This window comes from Orycteropus afer, unplaced genomic scaffold (genome assembly GCF_000298275.1).
Source record: "Orycteropus afer afer isolate SDZICR_OR568_19922 unplaced genomic scaffold, OryAfe1.0 scaffold00222, whole genome shotgun sequence".
Lineage (NCBI taxonomy): Eukaryota > Metazoa > Chordata > Mammalia > Tubulidentata > Orycteropodidae > Orycteropus > Orycteropus afer.
Genome location: NW_006921809.1, coordinates 3,534,359 through 3,545,661, shown reverse-complemented (window position 1 = coordinate 3,545,661; position 11,303 = coordinate 3,534,359). Strand labels below are relative to the sequence as shown.

Here is an 11,303-nt window from a genome sequence, read left to right as displayed (position 1 = left end):
AGTAATGGGTTTAACCATGAGAAAAAAGGGGGAAAAAAAGAATTTAAATTAAAAAAAAATTTTAACCAGGAACAGGGAATAGAAAAAAAAGCTGTGAACTAGGATCTGGGAGGGGAAGAAGAAAGGGTAATAGTAAATAGGACAAAAAATTAATAATAATAGTAGTTTTAAAACAGACAAATACAAGCAAACTAAACACCAGAAAAAAGAAAGAGAAAAAGGAAATAAATAAATAAATAATTGGTGGAGGGCAGGGCAGGGCACCCAGGCTCCGTCTGAGCACACAGACTGGGGTGGTGTTCCTGTGGGTCCAGAGTGTGGGTGGGAGTGGGGGATGGCCACACCTCCATTGACCAAGCGGGTGTGGGGTATAAGAGTAACAAAAGGAATGTCACATCTTTTCAGTCATGCATTCCCAAGTGTCCTTGGGGTTACTGGCAAGCAGAACCTGTTCTTAAGCCCCTGAAATCTTGGAGAGCACTGTCTCCTTAAATATCCAAAATGGTCAAGCTGCTTGTGAACATTCAAAATGGTGGCACCCTTCAGACAGGCAAAAGTCCACAGCTCAGCCCATCTTCCTCTTCACTGCTGCTTCCCCTTTTATTCTACAGCCACCAGAAGTGTCCTCTGTGCAGTCTCTGTGTAGGAGGGCTAATTTTTAGGTTAATTCTTAGGTCCTACCACCATTGAGAATCTCTAAGCTGTCTGTGCCATCAGGATTGCTCAGGATTGCTGCCAGACCGCAGCTCTGTATGTCTCCTTTTCTGATATTTTCATGCAAATTCTTCTGCTAGTTGGGGTTTAGTCCACTTCTATATTCTTCCCTTCAAGGCCCAGGGGTCCAGGATTATCTTCTGTGCTGTGTTAATTGGTTACCCTTTTCTTTGTTGAAGAGGGTCTGTGCAGTCTTTCTGCCTATTCTACCATCTTGGAATCGGTCCTCCACTGTACTTTGGACATGTTATCAGGAAGGACCAGTTCCTAGAGAAGAATATCATGCTTAGTAAAGTAGAGAGGCAGCCTCAAGGAGATGGCTGCAACAATGGGCTCAAGCATATCAATGTTTGTGAGGACAGCATAGGACTGGGCAATGTTTCATTCTGTTTTACATAGAGTTGCTGCTATGAATAAACTCAATGGTACCTAACAACAACAATGGCTAATGATTGCAAGTATTTTTTCATGTGTTTATTGACACATGGCCTGAAGACTTCAAATAAATTAATAGTTAAGGAAATCAAGGAGGAAAAAGAACCTGCAAAAGAATCAGAGGAACAGTGAGAGTGTTTGGTTCATGGCTATGGCAGTTTGGTGAATTAACTATTCATGTCCTCTGACCATTTTTAATTGGATTATTTGGCTTCATGTTGTTGAGTTGTTGAAGTTTTCTATAAATTTTTCTATAAATTTTATTCCCTTTTCAGATATGTCATTGCCAAATTATTTCCAGTCTGTATATTCTCTTTTTACTATTTGGGAAAGATCTTTGATGCACATAAGTATGTAATTCTTAGGAGTTCTCAGTCATCTAGTTTATCTTCTGTTTGTGAATTTTTAGTTATGTTTAATAGACTATTATTGTCAATTATTAGAGCTACTAAGTTTGCTCCTATTTTTTCTTAGACGTTATTTATAATTTTAGGTTGTACATTTAAGTCTTTGAGTTAGTTTTTGTATGTGGGTTAGTTTTTGTATATGGTGTGTGTTTCATTTTCTGCAAATTGATATCCAGTTTCGCTAGCACCATTTGTTAAAGAAACTATCTCTTCCCCAATTAAGGGATGTGGCGCTTTGTTGAACATCTGTAAGTAGATGGATTTACATCTGGATTCTCAATTCTGTTCCATTGGTCTGTGTGTCTTTTGTTGTACCCATACCAGGTTATTTTGCCTACTGTGGCTGTACAGTAAATTTTAAGATCTGGGAATATGAGGACTCCTACTTTGTTCTTCTTTACTAGTGCTTTGCTTATCTGGGTACTCTTTCCTTTCCATAGTAATTTGATGATTAGTTTTTCCATCACTTTAAATAATGAGGATGGAATCTAGATTGGGATTGTATTATTTCTGTAAATCATTTTGGGGAGTATTGACATGTTCAGAATGTTAAGTGTTCCTTCCCATGAGCATGGTATATTTTTCCATTTATGTAGGTCTCTTTTGGTCTTTTGTAGTAGTTTTCTTTTTATCAGTATTTTGTGTCTCTGGTTAGAGTTATTCTTAAGCATTTTATCTTTTGGGTGGTTATTGTAAAAGGTGTTGTTTTCTTGATTTCCTTTTCAGAGTTCTTTTTGTTAGTGTAGAGGAATCTGATTGATTTTTGAATGTTGATTTTATAACATATCATTTTGCTGAATTTTTCTGCTAATTCCAGTAGCTTTCTTATTGAGTCTCTGGGATTTTCTATGTTTAGGATTACTTTATCTGCAAATAGAGACAGTTTTACCTCTTCTTTAACAATCTGGATGCCTTTTATTTCCCTTTCTTGTTTACTACTCTGAATAGGACTTCTAATACAATATTGAATAGGAGTGGTGACAGAAAGCATTATTTTCTGGTTCCCATTCACAAGAGGATTGCTTTAAGTCTCTCTCCACTGAGAATAACTTTGGTGGTTGATTTTGTATCTATGTCCTTAATTATGTTAAGAACTTTTCCTTCTATTCTTATTTTGCTGGGAGTTTTTAAATGAGGAATGGATGTTGGATTTTATAAAATATCTTTTCTATATTAATTGAGATGATCATGTGATTCTTGTCCTTTTTTTAAAAAAAAAAAAATTATATGTTGGTTTGTGTTGATGGGTTATTATTTAGCTGAAACTTGATCCTATGTGGTAGGTTTAATTCCAAGCTTGAAGGGTGTCTAAGTGTCAATCTTTCTCATCTTTTAAGCTTGCACATGTCCCAGTGCTTGCGTTTGCTGCAGGTTATGTGTTTTTAATGTTGAACCACCCTTGCATACCTGGTATATCCCATTGGTCATAATATATTATTTTTTGGATATGATATTGGATTTTATTGGCTAGAATTTCATTGAGAATTTTTGAATATATATTCATGAAGGATATTGGTCTACAAATTTCTTTTTCAGTGGTGTCTTTACCTGGCTTTGGTATCAGGATTACTATTGCTTCATAGACTGAATTCAGGAGTATTCCATCCTTTTCTGTGGTCTAGAATAGCTTTAGTCAAATTGGCTTTTGTCTAAAGGTTTGGCAGACTTCTCCAATGAAGCTGTATGGGCCAGGACTTCTATTGAGGGGAGTTTTTTTTTTTTTTTTTTTTTAATAACCTGTCCAATATCTTCTTTTGTTATGGATCTGTTTAAATTTTCTACCTCAGTATGTGTTAGTTTAGGTAAGTAGTGTGTTTCTAGAAATTTGACCATTTATTCTAGGTTTTTAAATTTGTTGGAGTACAGTTGTTTATGGTATTCTATTATTATCCTTTTTCCATCAGTTGATCCTCTTGTGACATTGCTCATTTCATTTCTTATTTGTGTTATTTGGATCTTCTTTTCCTTTGTCAGAATTCTCAATGGTTTGTTGATTTTATTAATCCTTTCAAAGAATTATTGTTTATTCTTTCTATTATTTTTGTATTTCACTTATTTGTTTTCAAATTTTCATTATTTCCTTTCTTCTAGTGACTATAGGCTTTTTTTCTTTTCTTTTTTGCTATACTTTTTCTAATTCTTAGAGTGTTTGATTAAGGTGTTGATTTTAGTTCTTTCTTCTTTTTTGATGTGTGTGTTTATGCTATTAATTGACCTCTGAGCACTGCTTTTGCTGTTTCTCAAAGATTTTTATATGTTGTACTTTCATTTTTTTTGACTCTAGGCATTTTTTTAAAATTCATTTTTTATTTCTTCTATTACCCAGTAGTTTTTAAGCAGGATGTTATTTAGTTACGATGTATTTTCTTTTTTATGGCCTTTTTAAAAATTAATTTCTAACTTCTTAGTGTTGTGATCTGAGAAAATACTTTGTACTATTTTAATGTTGTTAAATGTATTAAGGCTTCCTTTGTGGTCTATTATATAGTCCACTGTGGAGAATGATCTATGTAAACTAGAAAATAATATATATTGTTCTGTCATTGGGTGGAGTATACTGTATATGTCTATGAGATCAAGTTGGTTGATAGTGTTTTTTAAATCTGTTTCTTTGTTGAGTTTTTTTCTAGTTGTGCTGTCCTTCATTGAAAGTGGTGTATTAAAGTCTCCTACTAATATTGTGGAATGATCTATATCTCTTTTAAGGTCTGTTACAGTTTGGCTTATGTATTTTGGAGTTCTTTCATTGGATATATAGATACTTATTATGATATGTCCTCTTGTTAACTTGACCTTTTAATCTTTATATAATGTCCTTCTTTGTTTCTTATACTGATTTTTGCCTTAAAGTCTATTTTATCAGAAATTAATATTGACAGTCCTACCGTTTTTTGGTTGTCAAGTGCTTGATGCATGTTTTCCTTTGATTTTTAATCTTATTCTTATTTTTATGTCTAAGATGTGTTTCTTGTAGGCAGCATATTGATGGGTCATGTTTTCTAATCTAGTCTGCCACTCTTTGCATTTTGATTGGTGTATGTAATTAATTTACACTCAGTGTAATTATCAATAGGTGTTAATTTACTGCTGTCTTTTTGTTGTTTTGTTGTTGATGTTGTTCTTGAAAGATTTTTGTTATGTATAGTTCTCTATGCTAAATTCATCTTGTTTGCAATTTTTTTTTCATTTCCTTCATTGCTGTTGATTTTGTTTTAGTAAGTCCTATAATTTTCTTCTTTTTAAATTTTTATTAAAATGTTTATTAATTTTTTTGTGGCTACCCTATATGTAATTAATTTCCTCCTAAGTTTAAAAATATAGCTTACAGTAAAGCAGAAGGTGACTGTCTGAAACCTTTAGAACAAGATGAAGGGAGATCATATTTGCCATAAAATTGCAATAGTTTTTCAGAAAGCTTGCAGTTTGGAGAGAAAGCAAGTGAGCCATGGCCATAGGCAGCTTTGGCACAGAGTACTGTCTCTGTGCAGAAACATTGATTCCTTGTTGTTGTTCTGCTTTTGTTTTTGTTTTTCTGTCCTGATACAGCCTCCTATTCAGGAACAAGCTCTAGTAGTGCCCACCCTCTATCTGTCACTGGTGGCTGGGCCAGATCTCTGCCTGCAGTCCTTCCCTAATCTTTGCTTGTGGTGACCACATGAATAGGGTTGCCTGATTTAGCAAATCAAAATACAAGAGACCCAGTTAACCTTGACTTTTGGATAAACATCAAACATATTTTTCATATAAGTATGTCACAAATATTACATGGGCTATACTTATGCAAAGTCCCTATGTGGTGCAAAGAGTTTGTACTAGACTATTAAATAAATGATTGGCAGTTCAAACCCATTCTGGGATACTATGGAAGAAAGGCCTGGTGATCTGCTGCCATAAAGAAAATGATATGGAGCTCAGTTCTATTCTGTCACACATGTGGTCATCGTGAGTTGGAATTAACTCCATGCAACAGGTTTGGAACAGATATAAAAAAAAAATTACCTGTTGTTTATATGACAGTCAAATATAACTGGGCATATTATATTTTCTCTGGCAATCCTTCCTGTGACCCATGGTCAGCTCTTGCTCTTTTTTAAAATCAAGAATGTCTTTAAATGGAGATGTCTGGGGACTTCCCCACCTAATTCCTAACTATATTGTTCTTTGACAAGATTGCATGATACTGCCCTCCAGCTCTCTTCTCACTCAGAACCTGCTTGCACTCTACCTACTGGAAATCCCTTGATATTTATGACATCAACATGAAGATGTAATGTATTATAGGTTCCAGAATAAATTCAGGTTTCCCACTACTTTTATATTCCAATGGCAATTTCTATAGAAATCTGTAAGTGTGTGTGTGTGTGTGTGTGTATGAGAGAAAGAGAGACAGAGAGACAGTATACATGTGAGTTAAGGAAAGGATTATGATGGATATAGGGAAAGTTAAAAGCTTGTGCTTACATTGTCATTATATTAAAAAGTTTTGCCATGTCTAATTCAACTTACTAGAGCTCTGGTGCCTAGTGTGTAGTACCCCATTAAAAAAAATGGTTGTTAAATTGAATTGGACAGAATGAGTTATGTTGTTGGATAAACTGGGCCATCTAAGGCAGTAACTGATTTAATAGACTGAGAAGAATGGCTTTTCCCAAACTATTTCCTTAGAGATTTATTTTCCAATCCCCTCGCCCTTTATTCCATGTTTACTACCTTACTACTTGAGCTCATCTACCCCTCTGGGAAGTTAATAAAGCTAAAGAAGATAAATGTTCTTTGTGAAACTGCCTATCAATAGAAAGTAATCATGCTAACATTTATTGAATATTTAATATATACCAGTCATCAGACAAAGTGTTTTATAAACATTACCTCATTTAATCCTCTCTATACTCTACGGACTAGTTAACTCTCCTTTTCCAGAAGAGGAAAAACATAAGCAGAGAGGTTAATAGACTTCCATAGACCACACAGTGAAGTTTGAGTGCTCTTTTTCAATTCTGTCATGTTGCCCTTAAGTTCATATTCTCAGTCACCCCTTCTAGGAACAGTTGGGTTATCTTCAAAGCCTGCTCATCAATTATTTTCCTCTTATATTTCACAGAGGTCCCTGGGTAACGCAAACAGTTTTCAATTGACTACTAATCTAAGGCTGACAGCTCAACACCTCACACTCCCCCGGCACTGTGGAAGAAAGGCCTGGTGGTCTGCTTCCATGAAGTTTACAGCCAAGAAAATTCTACAGAGCAGTTCTACTCTGTACCACCTGGGATCACCATAAATCGGAAGGGATAACGGATTGGCTTATTTCACAGACAGAAAGAATTGAGCTTAGGGGGGTCAGTGTGTTCCTTTGGCTTGAATTGACTGCATGATAACGCATACCGTCCCTGCAGTGGAACACAAAGTTAGCCATCAAAGGTAACTTTTTCCTTCCTGTAGTTGCTAAAGCTTTGCTCTCATCTCCAGAGGTTCTTTTCTCTATCAATTAACTCATGGAGCATCAGAGGATAACTTTATGTTATAAGAATACTATCAAAATCATTCTCCCTTCTGCAGCACATGTACTAAAATTGGAACAGTACAGAGAAGATTAGCATGGCCCCTGCGCAAAGATGACACACAAATTCATGAAGCATTCCGTATTTTTTTGCTCTGTAAATTTTCACCCAAATCACAATTTAAAAAATTAATAATTAAAATTAAAAGAATATTATTAAAATCTAGAAGTCAGAAGGGAATACAGAGCTAGGAGTGAAGTCCCAAAGCAAAGCGTATCAAAGGAAAATCCCTAGTACCTGCTCACAGCTGGGAAAATCATGCTTGTGTTGTTTATTTATTTTATGTACCGATGGCTTTTGTTAATTACAGATGATCTCCTGCAATTTCCCACAAGGTGTATCAGTGGTCTAGCAGTTGTTTCCACTGGAAGTAATGACTTTCCAATGCAATAAACGTGCAATGCCCAGTACACTGTTAGCTAGTGAGGAAATAGAACACTCAACCCATAGCATCACAATACATTCTGATACATCCTGCTACATTTACTGCTAATTAAAATGAAGGATTATCAGTATAGTGCATGAAGCCAATAAATGCCCCATAAATAATTGCACGTAATTTCACCAAGTCATTTTATTTTTGACATTTGTCACTGGGCTACTCTACAGCTGCAATCTCATATGTACAAATATGGGCAAATATGTAATTGTTTTGTGAAAAGACAAAGCTTCAGAGGAGAGGATACAAGAATGAGAAAAAATAGTAATTAATTGAGTGCCTACTACATGTTCAGTGTTTCTGGATGCTGTTCAATGCTTACAATTATGATCCATTGCTCCGTTTTTTTCCAGATACAGGAATGGAGGATCAGAGAGGCTAAATTATTTATTCAAGGTACCACAACAACCAACAGTATTTGTAGATTTAGAGTTAATCTATCTCTAAAATTCAAAGTTTTCTAACCTCAGTGATAAACAACTTCCTTTTTGTTATCTGTACAAAGCTTCTTTCCACAAAAGTAAACTGCTAGTTTAGTATACTAAAAAACAAACAAACAAACAAACAAAAACAACCAAGTGCACTGCCATCCAGTGGATTCTGACTCATAGAGAATCTAAGGGAGTAGAACTGTCTCATAGGGTTTCCAAAGCTGTATATAAATCTTTACGGAAGCAGACTGCCTCATCTTTCTCCCCTGGAGTGTGGCTGGTAGGTTTGAACAGTTGACCTTTTGGTGGGCAGCCAAATGCCTTAACCAATGAGCTACCAGGACGCCTTCCAGTTTAGTATAAGATCATTTAGTATCTTGCATTCATATTAATCTTTCATGATTATAATTTAAGAATATTTATTATTGAATAAATATACTTTGATGCATTTATAAATGTAAGGAGTTACTTTCTGCAGTTTACTGTTTGAATCATCAAGCAAAATCTGACAAAAATATATCTGACAAGGGCAATTTGTTTCACTGCATTTTATGAATGCTGAGTTCCTTAGATCCAAACTTTAGTTATCAGCAATAGAGATCCCAGTTAGGGCTCGATAAAAGTCAACCAGACACAGATTAAAATACCCAAAGGAGGAGAAACATGAAGAATGTAATAAGGTTGGGGGACTATCACAGATTATTTTTCTGTTTTATATCCATAGCCAGAATTATTTCCCCTGTCCAAAACAGAAAGGAATTCAAGGTTCATCGTGCTTTCTGAAAAGCAAGGAGACCACAAGAGACTCAAATGAGTAGATGTCATTCCTAAAACTCAAATGAACCTCCTCAGAAACTAGACTTCTTGTCTTCAATGGGAGACTGAGACTAGTTAGCAAAACCTCAAAGCTGATGTACTAGGAATGCTTCACACAGATACACATCTGGGGAGACACCAAAAGCAAAACAAGTGCAATTTGAGTGGAAATTACTCAGCTATAAACCAAGGTGGGCCAAATACATGAATTCATCACTTAAATTTTTATTTCATATTTTATGTTTTTCTTTTTTGATATTTGCTTCTCAGAATCAGGCTATATTCCAAGAGGTAAAAACTATATATTTAATGGCACTTGAGATCAACAGTCATGAAATAGTCATAATTTAAATAGAAATGGTATCAACTAGTCAATAATAACACTTTTCACCTAAAGAATTATCTAAACACTCAATGTTCACAGACAATGTTTCTACAAGTGTATAGATATATTCTGTAGGAATTCTCAGGTATATAGTAGAGCTACAAGGGACAAGATTATAGTCACTTCTTGGTCACAGCCAGCTACCCAGAGGGAGTGAGTAGTTGGACCCATGGGCTCAGGACCATAGTCTCAGGGGACATCAAACTCAATTGTCCTAACATACTACACAAAAACCTGTTCTACCTCCTACTTTGGTGAGTAGTCACTGGGTTTTTAAAAGCTTGGCAAGCAGCCATCTAGATGCAATGGTGGGTATCTCCTCATCCAGAGCAAAGAAGAATGAAGAAAACAAAAGATTTATGGAAACATTTAGTCCAAGTGACTGGTACACCATGTGATCCTCAGCCTATGCAACTATGAGACCAGAAGAACTAGATGGTACCCAGCTACCACTGTCAACCACTCAGAGGGGGATCTATATCAGAGATCCTGGATAGAGTGGGAGAACAATGTGGAACAAAACTCAAAATCATTTGAAAAAAAATAGGACCGGGTTTGCTGGTCTGATAGAGAGTGGTGGAACCACTGAGACTATGGCTCCTCCTAGCTGCCATTCAGGTCTGGAATGGAACCCACTCCTGTGGCTTCCAGCCAAACAAAAGACAGGTATATGAGCTGAACATTTACACTAGGTAGATACACTCCTTGGAGAGAACAATCATGGGAGAATAGAAGGACTGTGTATGCACAGGGAGACAGCTCAGGAGGCAGGAGTGCACGGAGGGAAGGACACAGGGAAGAGGTAACTATGGGGAGGAAGTGGGAGGGGAGCTGTGGCACTGTGGTAAATTGTAGTCAATGTCATGAGACAAAGTGTATGTGAACTGCTGTATGGAAAGTGAATTTTGCTCTGTAAACTTTCACCCAAATCACAATGATAAAAAGAAAGAACTGTCTAAACACTCAAATAACAATGTTGTTGTTGTTAAGCAGTGAATATTTATTATGAAGTCCTTGGATGATACAAATGCTAACCAAAATGTTGGAGGTATGAGTCCACTCAGAGGTGCCTTCGAAGAAAGGCCTGGCAATCTACTTCTGAAAACTAAAATTGGACACTGAACACCCCATGGACCACAGTTTTAGTCTGACACACTAGACTAAGGGTGCTATGATTCAGAAGTGACTTGCTAGCAATTGGTTTTTGGTTTTAACATATATTACATAATATATATACTATATATATATTATTGAAACATATGCATTTTATAATATGGGCCACGCCCAGTGCAAAGGGCGTTCCTTACATTGGACCATACCTGGGAATAGCCACTCTGTCAGAATTCATGGGGAGAGAATGTTCTTTGTAAGAGCAGCTGATTAAGCAGAGGAGGTCAGGGCAGCAGAGATCAGGGGTGCCTGGCAGGTAATACACAGTGCTCAGTCAATGCCTGCCATAGCAACCTGACTTTTATTAAACCTGGTTTAGTGATACCTAATTGTCTTATTCAGAAAGTGGCACCATAACAATTCAGAGAGCTAACGAGAAGCAGAACAGAATCAGAATTTTAGATTCCCTGACCCACAATCAGGTGCCCAATTCCTGTGTCAACATTCAACAAGCATTCATTGAGCACGTTCCATGTTCCAACTGTTGAGTGAGGTGCTAGGGATACAGAGATAAATAATACATGATTCCTGTACCCAAAATGCTCTCTGGTTAGTCAGAGAGACAGACACTAGATCAACATGTCCCAATGAAGCGTAAGCATAAGAACATGCCGAGGTACCAAAGAGGAGGAGATTCTCACTGGCAGGATACATCCAGGGAATATGCCGGGGGAGAAGAGAGCTGGGATGACTAGGCAGAGAAATAAGAGAGTAATATTTCAGACAAATGCAACAGTCTTTACGAAACACTTGGGCATGAGCCAGCATGGTGTATTGTGGGATCTCTAAATAATTTGCCAAAGATTGAATGGACAGAATGACAGATTGTAAATTGAGTTATATGCCTTTAAAGGAAGGTTGGGCAATCCTACTTCCATAGTGATACTGCCTCGGAAACCCAAGGAGGGGTTGCTATGAGTCGGGTTTGACTCGACGGCACATAACAAC

At 36.5% G+C, this 11,303-nt stretch overlaps 1 non-coding gene across 1 annotated transcript; it reads left to right on the top strand.

The window, feature by feature from the left end:
- Positions 1–7,096: 7,096 nt before the first annotated feature.
- On the top strand, positions 7,097–7,203 carry LOC122150756. Its single transcript, XR_006163837.1, has one exon. It is a non-coding gene; the product is annotated as a U6 spliceosomal RNA (small nuclear RNA).
- The last annotated feature ends 4,100 nt before the right edge of the window (positions 7,204–11,303 follow it).